Here is a 12008-nt window from a genome sequence, read left to right as displayed (position 1 = left end):
GACTTCCTGGTGTGACACAATAATGTCTCATGCAAGTTGACACAATGACGTGCCAAATGTCTTGTACTTTATGGTTAATTCAACAAATTGGTTAAGAGAAAGGAGGACAAGCTGTTCCTGTAGTTTTGCAACAGAAGCAGTTATCTAGCACACTATCTCCATTTACCGCTGCTGGTGAATGTGAGCAGTGGATTATAAATATTTTAGCTAAGGGGTTATAATGGAATATGTATTTTAAACTGCTTGGTTTAATAAGGTCTAAACACCATCTGGGTGTCTGCAGGACATGACTGTATCCACGGGCTATTTAACTGTGTTTTTGAAAACACAGCTCCTAAAGCTCCTAAATTATGCTGAAAACTGATAATTGTTAATCTGATATTCCATACCCGGCCCACGAGTGATAAAACACTACTCACTCTGATTCTCACACTCAAACAAGCTTCCGAATCCTAAAAAAGTGCAAAATAGAGTTCATGCAATCCCTTTAAAACACTAGTTTGACATTTTGGGAAATACTACTATTTGCCATACTATTTGACTTAGATGAGTTGAGCTATACCACTCTCATATCTAATATAAGGCTACAGCCAGAATCTGGTATCTTAGCATAGCTTCGTATAGCTGTGCTTAGTTTATCTTATCGTGAAGACTGGTAACAGGGGGAAGCCATAGTTGCTCTGTCTGAAAGTAGGAAGTCTGTTGAAACAAAATCTAAATTTTTAGCCTATATTTGTTTACAAAGATCATTTAAAATAGACAATCTCTTTGTTTCACAGTGGTGATACCAGCACTGAACCACGAAACAAACTGTGATATTTATTTCACAGTGTTCTCATTCATCTCATTTTCAATGGAGAGCCTTGTCTCGTTTATCGTTTTAGCTTGCTTATGTTTATACAGTATATACACTGAGGGAGATCAGACTCATATGAGTGTTGTAGTAATTATGATTTTGATTAATTTATTGCTTGTAAGAATGTTGTCCTACTGTGCTACTTTATCATCATGAAAAAATGTTTTTCATGTTCAGCAAAGCAAAGATCCCTGATCCCACTGCATGGATACAGCTGGACAAATGAATGTGGAACATATTGATAATATGACTAAGGACTGACTTCAGTTTTTCCTGTAAAAGCTTACATTTTCCTAGATTTAAAATGTAGCACAGCTATTGCAGCCACTGAAAACAGGAAGCATGGGCTGTGATTCAACAATTTCCGTACTGAAACTTAGTTCTAAAATTGGTGCTTTCTTTTCCAGACTGTTTCAGTTCACAAAAGATTTCACAACACAGCCACAGCTATCTTTCGACTTTTCAGAGGCTTTTTGGAGGTGTAGCATCCTGGTGTGAAACGTAAAACACCAGCATGGGTTAGGAATCCTCTTCTTTCAGTAACTTCAGATGATTGTGTTTCTTCAATGGAAAAAAAATTGTGTTTGTTTTGGGATACTTGTCCTCACTTCTAATTACCAGCAAAACCTTTCACACACAGTGCAAAAACTCCTAATTTAGCACATCAAATTGTCAGATGTGTTTTACTTTATACAGGACTCACTGGAAGAGACTCCCCCTGTGTCTCTCTGCTTCATGACTGGGTGGAGCATGCAAATTAATTTTGGTGGTTGATGTGCAAAGATACGACTTAAGGCTAGTTACACACAAAAGGGCTATTCAAAGCAACATTGTGTTCTCTACCCAGGATAATCAGTTATTCACAGGATCCAATGGAGAATAGTACAGATAATGCTTTCTTTTAATTATTTAACCCATCAATGTTAGCCTCCATGTTTATAATAATAATAATATCTTTATTTGTAGAGCACTTTTCAAAACAAATGCTTTAACAAGTGTAAAGACAATGAAACACATAAAAACACATGATAAAAGCGAGAAAACATGTATCCGTGTTGTAAGTCATAAGTGACTCCAGTGTCCTCTGTCCCTAATGACAGGCTTTATCACCAAAAAAATGTTCAAGTAGAATTTTTCTTTTGTAGTTATCTAACAGATCCTCCACTGTCCTCTTCATCCTCAGCCCCAGCCTGCTGTGAGGTCCTGCAAGGTTCTATACCTGTTCCGATTTTGTTCTCCACCTAAATGTTCCCATTGGTAACATTACACAGAAACACAACATCTCAACAACAACTCTTGTCTATTGGCAATACTATTATAAGTCATGAGTGTCTCGTAAACTGTGACATCAATAATTACACTCTGTGAGCACCTGCAACAGTTTATGGGACTGTCATAATTCCAGGTGCTGGTTCTGGCCATATTCAGATGCATCTCAAAAAAATTACAATATGGTGAAAAAGTTCATTTTTCATTTTGGAGTTTGTCTTTGGGAACTCTTTCCCATTAATCCAGAAAAGCATATGTGAATTCAGACACTGATGTTGGACGAGAGGGCCTGGCTCGCAATCTCCGTTCTAGTTCTAGTTATCCCAAAGGTGTTGGATAGGGTTGGGGTCAGGGCACTGTGCGGGCCAGCCACTTTCCTCCACACCAAACTGGGAAAACCATATCTTTATGGAGCTGGCTTTGTGCGAGGGGTTACACTGAAAGAGAAAAAGGCCAAACACTCAGTACTTACTCGGGTGTCCTTTTGCACAAATTACTGCATTATGGTGGCATGGCATGGAGGCAAACAGCACATAGCACTGCTGAGGTGCTTGGAAGTTCAGGTTGCTTTGATAGCAGCTATCAGCTCTTCTGTATTTTTCGTCTGGTGTCCCTCATTTTTCTCTTGACCGGGAACTGGGATTCTGTGCCTCTCCAGCCTCAGTCCACTCCTTGTGAAGCTCCCTAAAGTTCTTGAATAGACTTTGCTTGACAGTCCTCTCAAGGCTGAGGTCATCCCTGTTACTTGTGCACGTTTTCCACCACACTTTAACATTCCAGTCAACTTTCCATGAATATGCTTTGATACAGCACTCTGCGAACAGCCAGAACTTCCAGCATTACCTCTGTAGCTTACTCTCCTTGTGGAGGAATGAGTGTCTTCTGGACAACTGTCAAGTCAGAAGTTTTCTCCATGACTGTGGTCAGAGACAGATTTGATCTGCCCCTGAGCCGGGAACTGGTAGACACAGAGCCTGTGTCTGTGAAAAGCCACAGCGGGCTTGCCGGTGTTTCTGCGTTTATTGTGGTGTCTGTAATGAAAGTGGTTATGTTTTAGATAATACTCAGTCATGAGTTTGAGCGTACAAGCACACACCTGGCTGCAATCTAAAAACTGCACCACTAGTGGCTGCTGAGAAATACATATTACCCCTTTAAAAACCCTTTAGTAAAAACTCTAAACAAGGTTGAAAATACAACTAATTTAACACAAACTTGAAATGTCAGTAAAATGTATATCTGTTTTCTTACATATTTTTTTACAATTTAAAAACTGCAAAGAGTTTTTTTATGGTAAATCCACAACGGACTGTCCTAGAAAAGATACAATGAGGATGCGCATGCAATGCATGTCACCATCGAGGTCTATGAATTAATGCTCTCACTTAAAAAAAAAAAGTTCAAGAGAACAAGAACTACCACGTAACATTTGCATCTTTATGAATGGACAAAATTAACTCCATAACCTGGAAAAAGTTTCCGCACGTGACCCCCTTAAAACTCCAAATTGTCATTTCAACATTTTGGTTTAATTAAACAAATGAGGTATCATGGAATAATTAGTCAACAAAGGTAGGCGTGTTTCTGAACTTTGGAGATAGTCGTGCTAAGTGTTTTCCCCTACTTCTAGTCTAGTATGTTAAGCTACTGTATACAAGCCCGTTCTCATCTCAGGGCGTCCAGTACAGACGCTTTCAGAAAAAGTGACAAAGCGTAGTTATTCGACGCTAAAGGTATCATTTAGGGTCTGTGGCAGATGTTCCCGGATGCGTCTGTATTAGACGCTCTGGGGCATCTCGTACAGGCCGGAAGTTCATGATAAAGGTGTTGACAGCCCCCAAAGCCCCCTACCCATACCATAATCATCAGAAATGTTAGTACCTAAACCTAAGTCACTGAATTTATGCATGTCGACTGCATGTATGGCCGATGTGCTAGCAGGTAGGGTTAGCCTCCTTTGTGTTGCTGCGATGTAGCAAACTGTGGTGTTTCATATGGATGCTGGAGGGTACCTTCAGAGTCAAATAATTACGCTTTGTCTCGTTGTCTGAAAGCGTCAGTTATGACGCACTGAGATGAGAACGCGTTGTGTATATAGGCTAACTGCCTCCTGGCTCCAGCTCAGTACTTTTCACAAAGACGTAGTTGTATAAATCCACTAATCTCATTCTTGGACAGCAAATGAGCATGTTTCCCAGTATTTCCCACAATTCTGTCTCTCGCCTGGTGAAAGTAATCCAAGCCTTTTTCCATCCACCTTGATTACTGGAACTCTTTTTATTTTTCAGAATGCAACAACAAGGCTCAAAAAAGAGGACCATATTACTCATCCAAACCTTCCTCCACTGGCTCCCTGCACGAAGACTCCTATGGCGACAGGGCATATCTCAAAACTGGATATTTCTGCTTGTCTTTTTTCTCACTCTTTTGATGTGTCAACTTAAAAACAATTATTGTCTCTCTGTAGCAGTTTGTTGTCTCTTTTTTTTTGATTTTCCCTTTTCCTCTGCGTTGTGCGTTCCTTTTCTATTTCTCTGTGCACTGTAAAGTATTTTGAGTCAAATTGTTGTGTTTTAGTGCTACATATAAATCAAGCTAAGTTGACAGTTTAGTTTAAGGTTTAATTATAATTCATATGAGACTGTTTAATTGTCCTTCTTGTTTCATTGAGGGAGAAAATTTCTGCTGTTCCTGTTGTCTTTCAAATGAACATGAAATAGTTAATGTAATTCTGTGTGGGTTAGCTGCATGTTTCCAGCTACGTACTTGCACTCAATTCTATAGTGTAGGGTTCAACTGATGGTTGAACATGACTTTAGGGCCTGCGTATTGAAACAAGTCAAAACTGTTATAACCATTATCGAGAGCATATATAGCATAGGATGTACACACACATACACACAAACACCAATCATGAACCATGATACAGTTATTTTTTTGTTGTCTCTCGTTCATTCCCCCAGGGAAGATTTTATCTCAGCTGCCTGAATGGTTGGGGTTCAGGGTCAACCAGTCTGCAGGACCTTAGAGCTTACAGGGGTAGACTATCAGGCAGCTGAAGGGCATGTCTGCAGAGTTCAGGTTGAAGCGGGTGACCAAGATGAAGGCTGCGTGTGGCAATTTGGCTGCTCCAGAAATTCCAGAGAAAATTTATGTTTGTGAGTATGTGCTGTTAAAAAGGACACAGTCGCTGATAGTTTTGGGTTCAACTTTTGGAGGTGTTCAGCAACACAATCCCTGTGACTTTTCTTAGGTGGCTTTTTCAGTTTTTGCTATAGCTGAAAATGTTCGCCAGAGGTCGCCAAACACAAATGACAAGCCAAACCATTGTAAGTGTCACTTTCTTTCATTGATTTCATTATAATATGAAGTAGCTGTGATTCTGATTTCACAACTGCAATGATTTTCAGCAAATATTGTTGTTTGTCTCCTTTTAGGATATGGAACAAAAGCTTTGTCAGTCTAGACTTGAAATATTTGTCACAGTAAATAAATACACAAGACAGCTGTTCCTAACTTTTTTTGCTTGTTACCCCTTAATGTGAAGTAATGTCACCTTCTGACCCAGTCTGCACAAGTTTTATTTCTGTAAGTTTCCAGCAATTCATCGAAAAGTGCTTCTTCCCCACGCACACTGTCTTCACAATATTCATAAGAATGATTTAAGCCTGACAGGGTAAAACTCGTTTTTTCCCAAGAAAGAAGAAGAGATTAGAGAAAAGTCAGAAAAATAAATAGGAGCTGTCTGAAGCTCTCCTCTCTCAGCAGACTGCACAACACATTTACTCCACATGGTGGTACTCTAACAACTTGTAAATGTAGTTTCACTCACAGCTGGCAAGTGGCCTCAATATCCTGGTGAGTTAAATAGAGGTTATGTGGAGCATAGAAATATAGTGGCACATGTAACATATAAAATAAATCAATGAAATGCATCTGGTGAAATACTAAAATAATATCTGAAAAGAATACCGGGAAACGTGTTAATAGACATAAAATACTTAAAACAAGGAAAGCAAAAAAGAAAAGCAAATATCTCCAATGCAAAGGTGTGAATAAGGCTGAGAAAGGTTTGAGTACGGCATCTTACTTAGTCAGATCTGCAGAGCCTTCTTGTTGGTTTCACTTTTTGTGCCCTTACTCAGCTTCCTGATAATGTTTCATGTCTTTCCAACTGTCTGCTCCTAAAAAACACTCGAAAGGTTTTGATTCTTTCACAGTGTGATCACAATACATTTTGAGACAAGCAGCCGAAACGAAAAGTCAAAGTCACGGGACTTTCTCAGTACTGCTCTCTCAGCTATACATCCCATGCAGTCTGCCCTTTGGTTCTGACTGCACAATAACGTAATTACACCAAGAGAGAGAGAGGAGTCAAGACATAAGGCGTGACACGCGTGACCAGTTCAACAGACATTTTACAAATCTCATCCAGTAATTTCAGTCTGCCAAACACAGATTAGAACAGATAGATATTATGGAAATATATTACCATAAGTAAATTCAATGGAACTATAACATTCAAGACAATGGCCATGTTTTAGCCAAGGCTGAAACAAGTCATGCACTATTAGGACAAGACTGTAGTTAGATCCAAATGCAGGACACAGCATACAGAGTCAGGTACCTAAGTTAAAGAAGGACTTATTAACACAATACTTGTAGTGAAAAGGAGCAGAGTCTATAGATCTTGATAATTTCCAGGGTTGAGCCATGAAACATAGGAATAAGTGTGTCACAGTTCACCAGTGACTTCTGAGGTTTTTCTATGTTTCCCATTTGTTCCCCTTTCCTGGTGTCTCTGTGTGTGCACTGTATGTACGTCTGCAACTGGGAGTGGCACACTATTCTCTGGCACCTGACTCTCCTCCTCATCTGATCCTAATCAACTCATCAACTCTGCTGCTCAAATACTCCTTGTCTCCTGCTATTCATGGTTAGACTGTTTTTGTCTACTTCGTGGTAATGCACTCTCGGCCCATAAAGTGATGATGGGCAGACAAAGCCTCTTAACGTTTTGAGGCTTCCTCCTGATTGTGCCGAAAAGGTTCAAAGTTTCGAGGCATTAAAGACACGGCACAGTGGCTATCCTCAGTTATTTCAGTTTCAATACCTACATTGAAAGCCTAAGAACGTTGTGTGTTCATTTTCATCTTTTGCATTGCATATAAGCAGCTGTCAGAAGTCACCCTGACAAACTTACCTTTTGATCCCACTGCTGATTAGGGGAGTGCATTTTAAACTGGCATAACACAGTGATGGAAACGCACACTGATTCAAATTTTGTGTGGCCTAATTATCAAAGAGCGTAAAAGATGTGGTTGACTTGAGTGTAAAGCCACTGTGAATTTGGCTAGGTACAGCACAAGACATGCAGGGGAGTGGACAGGTAAATGTTATCCCTTTCTCATGATGAAAAATAAAGATAAGTGGGGTATTTAACTGTTAATGTTCAAAGTATGTTAATGTGCTTATGTATGGACAGCCTAGCTAATGTCTTAGCAATATTGCATTCGCAATTAGCTGCATTTTTCCTGTGGCAAGGAAACGAGGCCTCAAAAAACTAATTTTTAGTGACGTTGATGTGAGATTCAAAATTTAAGTCATGGTCTAAGATTGCGCCAAGATTTTTTGCTAGGGGCTTAACTTAGCTTTAGTGCTAGAGATTGCAAGGTGGTGCACAGTATCTCTCTATGGGCCTTTTCATCATTGACTAAAACCCCTGTCTTGATTTGTTTGAAATCATTTGTTCAGTTGCAGGAAGTTATTAGAGATCCATAGGGGTGATGTAATTTGGTGATAGAGACAGGTATGATTGGTCGACTGGGTAAATTTGAGCGTCACAATCCATGCGAAATGACTTGTTTCACAATAAGAGTGATCTACTCGGTCAATAACATTTAGAAAGACTATTACAGCCGCACATATATAATTTAACTCCCATTCAAGTTAGCCACTTCAGCTGCAGAATGTGCTAATGCCAAGTTCAACAGAAAAGCAACATAAAAATGATGAAACTTACAGGTGCTATGTTTGAAGTAGATATAGATCCATCCATGAGCTGTTCAGTCAATAGGTTTCATTTGGTTGTGAAGTTACAGCCTTGTGTTTTGTAATGGTAACTACTGAACCATGTGAACGTGAAGTTGCCTTGTAGCTGAAGAGTAACTAACGTCTTAACTGAAGACCCGCCTTGATGAGAGGACTGAAAGATTGTATTTTAATTTGCATTGAAAAGCGGCTTGTAAATGAAAATCCAAATGCAATAAACTGGGGGCGCTGTTTCACTTATTGCATTTGAATAAAGTCCACTATAGAGCAGATTAAATCTTTGAAAATGAAATGTCAAATGCAGTTCTCATTTTCATTTTTAAAAAGTTAAAAAATGGCATTTTAATTTTAATTTTGACATAAAAAGACCATGGTAAAATCGAAATGCTAATCCTACAGACTGGGGGTGCTATTTCACTTTCATGTCTGTTAAAATGAAATGTCAAATGCTGTTTCTATTTTAATTTTTATATGGTCCTAGAATACCCACAAAAGTATGTGAAAATTAAAATGAAAATTGGATCATTGCATTTTCATTTCTACCTAATAACACATACATATGTGGAAAATGATAATGTTATTGTGGAATTACAGTTTCATTTTCAAGTTAACATTAAAATTTGAAATAAGTCCTAGATATGCTTCCATAGTTTATACTGCCTTCCCATTGACTTGTAAGTCTGTTACTTACCATTGCCTTCAGTAAATGTTCATTCATGCTTCATTTATATGCGTTTGAGTCCTCCCAATGTTGCCTGAATTCACTAATCATGAATCAAACTTTGAATGTCTTTACAAAGCAATGTGCGTGAGGCTATGTGGGGCCCAAAACACAGCATTTGAAAAGCTCAGAGGGAGGGTTTGAGGTTTTTATGCCTTACTAAAACCAAAAATGAAAACGAAAAGCAAGTGTAAGAAAAGGATTTAACAGTATTCTGCTGTCTACTGTTTATACTATCTGCTAGCTTACTTCGTCCTAGCTGGCTTAGTAACCTACATTTCTTCCACAGGCAAGGAGCAGGTTGACAGACTTTTCAACCGTTTTTAGGAGTTACCAATAGCTAATGCTAGGTATTTACAGCTCATAAAACCTTGCCTAACATAATTAGCATTAGTTGTTACCTCAGCCAGCAAAATCCACCATTGTGTGCAAGAAATGAGAACTTTTATGTGAAAGTTTCACACAAAAGTTCTCATTTCTCAGTGAAACCGAAGACTCACTGTCAATTTCCATGTGGTAAAGCTGCCCCCATAGTTACTTTAAACTGCCCATGAGAATAGAAAGCTTGACAGATGTAGCAACAGAAACTAAGGATGTGCGGGCTAAGGCTTAGTGAATGGTCACTTGTTTGGCAGAGACTCATTTAAAAAAAACAATCAATTGGAAAAAAATAAATTTGAAAATGTTTTCCTATTGTTTTTAACTTGCTGTGACTTAAATTAAGCAAGTACTGTGCAGTAATCACACATCATTTCTCACTGCTTTAGATTAGAACTGTCACTGCACATGGATTGTGGGTTGTATCACAAATGTTTTACATAGCAACATATTCCTGCACCCAGTTTTTCAAGAAAGTGGTCGTGATTTTTACAAGAAGATAGGGGGGAAGGGTAACATATCTACAGTCATTCACCATGACCTGTAAAATACTAAAGACACACTGAAATGAGCAAGCTTTGAAGAAGAATGAAGACTGGTGGCACGAGGACAACAGCACAACAGCTGACCTGCTTAGAGGTCTGATGAGAGGATGAGATGGGATGGAGGGGTCAGAGCTCACTTATTGTTGATGCAATTTATTGTCATCCATCCTTTGTTTGGCTCTATAGCCATTCATGAATGCGTAACATTTGCTTTAAAGGGAAGCATGAAAGTTGGCAGGAGTTGATTTCTGTCAAAGCACAAAAGAAAATGACATTACCAGTCCATCAAGGTCAAGGCTGATGGTAAGGGGGCAGAGTTAATCTCTCCTGGTGGGGGTGGGGGCAATCTGCAACTAAAGACTCAGAAGAGAGGATGCACACTGACAATGGGCCAATGACTGTGGGACAGTGTGTCAGTCAGGGGCTGCTCTCAGGAGAGTAGACCTCTCCATGTTAACATCTGTTCCATGAGCACAACATAATCCCCTTGTACTTAAAATTCATAGTTTACCCCCTCTGCACAAACAAGACAGTCACTTAGACTGTTTGCATTCTCTGGTAAACTTAGTTGTTTAACCTGAGCTACAAATCTCTGGTTTTCATTTAATGAATGCATTTTGCATTTTTTATCTTATCAAAGTACTGGCATCTTCACATGATGTAAATAAAAATTTTGCTTGTGTGGCTCATACCCGGAATTTTGTTTGTGCATGTCTGTTTGCAATTCAAAATAGAGAACAATAAACATATTTCTTATTCTTCAAAATCACCACGTAATGCAATGCTGTCTTTGTATTATCATGACAGTATAGCTTGTATGAAGTGTCAACGGAACAATAGCAAGTGGGCTAATCTCAATGGGTGTGCATGGGGGGGGGGGGGGGGGTACTTGGTGCACACATGGCACAGGGGTGAGCCTAATCACATGCTCACAGAAATCCTCACAAATGGGGAGGGGGATGGGGCTGTCCCTTTGGGGACTCATTTAAACTTAGAAAAAAGCATTTTGCTCCAGTAACACACCAGGCTTTTGCCTAGACATGAAGACTCACCTTTTTTCCCTGCTCGCTGTGAATGCACAACTGAGATAGCCAAATGTCACCTTGGAGCTGACCTGACACTTGGTTCAACTGGTTTATAATAAACTGGACAGTTACATCCCTCCCATTTCCTTGCTGCTGCAGTGTCTGGATTACTGGGCTTTTCCATTGTTCAGCCTGACATGAAGCCACAACAGTGTGGCACTCTTTCCTTCCTCTTACCGTGTAGTCATTGGAAAATCTACAATGTGTCAAAATCATAAATATTATGTTCTGACAAACCTGTAAATCCATTCTTGTAACTCTGATTGATTGACGATTCTGACTTTCTTTTATAATATTCACAGGCATATTTTGTAAAATCAGACAGATAGATGTTTCTGGTTAACTGATGAATTAAGTCCAATAGTAAGTCTCCATGTTGTTCAGTTTTGGTCTCCACCAAGTACTCAAGTACCAAGACAATATGGCTCTTTAGCTGCTAAATGCTCCACTTTTTTTTTTACCAGCTAGTCACACTAACTATGTCTGCCATTTGGTGCCCAGTGGGTTTATCAGAGCTTTTGTTGCTGAAAATGCAACTTCCTGCTGCTGCTGGAAAAAAACTGATGAGAGTGAACACATTTAAAGTTGAAGGCACCAAAATCAAAGCCATTACTATAAAATGCTCTGTAGAGTAGTAGGGTCGGGTGGTAATTCTCTTTGGGTTAGTCACTAGGAGAGACCCCTTTTACATCACACATAGTATAAATAAATTAAAGAGCATTTTATTGAATTGCGAAAAAAATATTGGTCTGACAAGATTAACCCACACTATAGGCTGCAGTGCAACACTGTGGTATATTACTGTGTACAGTAAAAAAAAGTCCTAGAGCATCAATATAAATATCATACTATTACACACAACTTAGGATCATAAATGGATGAATGAACATTTTAGCTGTAAAAAAAACGTGGAGTCTTTAATGGAATATTATTTTAATTTTTACACTTTAATTTCCACTGTTAGTAGTGTGTTTACGCAGCAGAGTGCGCTCCTCCATTGACCATGAATGTCATACAGAGGGAAATTCATCTGCCCCGTCCTAAATCTGTGGAAGGTAGTGGAGAGGAGGCGGGGAGTGTGAATGGATGGGACTGACTAGTGT

Source organism: Micropterus salmoides, unplaced genomic scaffold, assembly GCF_014851395.1.
Source record: "Micropterus salmoides isolate LMB-PRFRI ecotype aquatic unplaced genomic scaffold, ASM1485139v1 Ms_hic_scaffold_4, whole genome shotgun sequence".
Lineage (NCBI taxonomy): Eukaryota > Metazoa > Chordata > Actinopteri > Centrarchiformes > Centrarchidae > Micropterus > Micropterus salmoides.
The sequence above is the reverse complement of the archived record's forward strand: the minus strand, read 5'-3'. Positions refer to the sequence as shown.